Here is a 2,912-nt window from a genome sequence, read left to right on the forward strand (position 1 = left end):
TGAGCTTCTGACAAACATGTCTGGTGAGAATGTTTGTAAATCCATGTGCAGGCAGTGTGGAACTGGGAAGGACCGCAAGTCAGCTCATCTCACAGAAGAAAGTTCTTCTGAGAGAGAGCTAGCAACTAGGTCCTCAGGGTTGGAAGTTAGTATGTACCACCCATCTGAGGGAGGAAGTCGTCAGAAGTCACTGGATTGAGCTAAGAGACACTTGCCTCTCCCAAAGCTTGAATCCCGTGTCCAACGAAATGCCTTGGCTGCAAAGGGTACAGGCGGTCAGCATGTGGGAGGTTGAAGCCATAAGCTCAACCCAAAGGAGTGTGCATGCCTTGGAGGCAGCTGTGTGCTAGGCGCGAAATTGACAAGCCAGTCACTTGGTTCTCTCTCGGCTCCTGTCCCGCGTAGAACGAAATGCTGTGCAGGCGAACCGTACAGGCATCAGGATGTGGGAGCGAAAGGCCATAAGCTCAACTCCTCAGAAGTGTGTACGCTTTGCAGGCAGATGCCTGCCAGACACTAATTGATGGCAGCTAGGACCGAGCTACACTCTCATTGAACAAGGACGTTTGCAATTGTCTGTATTGAGATCAGATACACTTGAGGAGAATCCTGTCACTTCCACATGCTTTTCACACTACGTGTTCCGGCGCCTAACATAGGGATGCTGAGACCTATCTGTAGGGGCAGTTAGGCTGGGGGAGGGTCCTGCCCTGACCTCAGCTCGCACAAGGAATCATGCCTAGATGCCAGCTTTCAACTAGCTGCGTTCCTAGGGCACTGAGAACGCAGCAGTACTCTAAGCCAGGAAGTACCCAGAATACCACTCCACTGCAGCTGGAGACACCATGCAAGTCCGCTTATTCCACTTGCGTCTCACAAGCCTCTGACAAACTGCTGAGGTGCAGATGTTCGAAACTCATTCTGCGGGCAGTGTGCAACTGTGAGGGACTGAGGGTGAGATCAACTCTCCGAAGCAAGTTCCTTTTGGACAAGGCGTTCAGCTAGCTTCTCTCGTATGGCACATAGGATGTAGCACCTGGCTCACACAGGAAATACTAGGAAATCGCTAGATTGAGCTTGGATGCACTAGTCTTGTGTGCCGGGACTTTCCACTTACCTCTCACAACACTTCAGTCACGCATCGGGACTAGGCCTGTTAGGAGCGCGGTGTACCTGCAGGCAGGATGTGGGAGGGACAGTCCATAAGCTCAACTCTCGGAAGGGTGTATGCTTTGCAGGCAGATGTCTGCTAGACGCTTTGTGGGAGCTAGGACCGAGCTACACTCTCATTGAACAAGGACGTTTGCAATGTCTGTATTGACATCAGATACACTTGAGGAGAATCCTGTCACTTCCACATGCTTTTCACACAACCTCTTCTGGCGCCTAACATAAGGATGCTGGGAACTATGTCTACAGGCAGTCAGGATGCGGGAGTGTCCTGCCCTGACCTCAGCTCGCACAAGGAAGCATGCCTAGAAGCCAGCTTTCACCTAGCTGGGCTTTTAGGGCACTGAGAACGTAGCAGCACTCTAAGCCAGGAGGTACTCAGAATACCACTCCACTGCAGCTGGAGACCCCATCCAGGTCTGCTTATTCCACTTGTGTCTCACAAGCCTCTGACAAACGGCTCTGGTGCAGATGTTGGAAACTCATTCTGTGGGCAGTGTGCAACTGTGAGGGACTGAGGTTGAGCTCAACTCTCCGAAGTAAGTTCCTTTTGGACAAGGTGTTCAGCTAGCTTCTCTCGTATGGCACTTAGGATGTAGCACCTGGCTCACACAGGAAATACTAGGAAATCGCTAGATTGAGCTAGGAGGCACTAGTCTTTTGGCCCGGACTTTCCATTTACCTCTCACAACACTTCAGTCACGCATCGAACCTAGGCCTATTAGGAGCGAGGTGTACCTGCAGGCAGGATGTGGGAGGGACAGGCCATAAGCTCAACTCTCAGGAGCGTGTATGCCTAGGAGGCAGATGTCTGCTCCCCACTCATACACGGGAGTTAGTACCTAGCTACACTCTAATTGAACAAGGACGTTGGCAATCGCTGTATTCAACTCAGATTGCGTGAGGACAGGCCAGACGCTTCCACACGCATTTCTCAACACCTCTCTCTGCACCTGACATGAGGATGTTGGCAGCTCCACTCACAAGGGCACCCGAGGCGGGAGGGTCCTTCTTTGAGCTCAACTCTCCAAAGGTAGCATGCCCCGAATGCAGCTTTCCACTAGCTGCGTTCTACTGGCCGTGAGAACGCAGCAGCACTGGAAGTCAGGACGTTGCGTTTATACCGCTCTACTGCACCGAGTGACAGCACCATTGAGGCCTGCAGCTTGCCCCTTGCGTCCCATGAGCTTCTGACAAACATGTCTGGTGAGAATGTTTGTAACTCCATGTGCAGGCAGTGTGGAACTGGGAAGGACCGCAAGTCAGCTCATCTCACAGAAGAAAGTTCTTCTGAGAGAGAGCTAGCAACTAGGTCCTCAGGGTTGGAAGTTAGTATGTACCACCCATCTGAGGGAGGAAGTCGTCAGAAGTCACTGGATTGAGCTAAGAGACACTTGCCTCTCCCAAAGGTTGAATCCCGTGTCCAACGAAATGCCTTGGCTGCAAAGGGTACAGGCGGTCAGCATGTGGGAGGTTGAAGCCATAAGCTCAACCCAAAGGAGTGTGCATGCCTTGGAGGCAGCTGTGTGCTAGGCGCGAAATTGACAAGCCAGTCACTTGGTTCTCTCTCGGCTCCTGTCCCGCGTAGAACGAAATGCTGTGCAGGCGAACCGTACAGGCATCAGGATGTGGGAGCGAAAGGCCATAAGCTCAACTCTCAGAAGTGTGTACGCTTTGCAGGCAGATGCCTGCCAGACACTAATTGATGGCAAGCTAGGACCGAGCTACACTCTCATTGAACA

Source organism: Vulpes lagopus, chromosome 13 (genome assembly GCF_018345385.1).
Source record: "Vulpes lagopus strain Blue_001 chromosome 13, ASM1834538v1, whole genome shotgun sequence".
NCBI classification, from domain to species: domain Eukaryota; kingdom Metazoa; phylum Chordata; class Mammalia; order Carnivora; family Canidae; genus Vulpes; species Vulpes lagopus.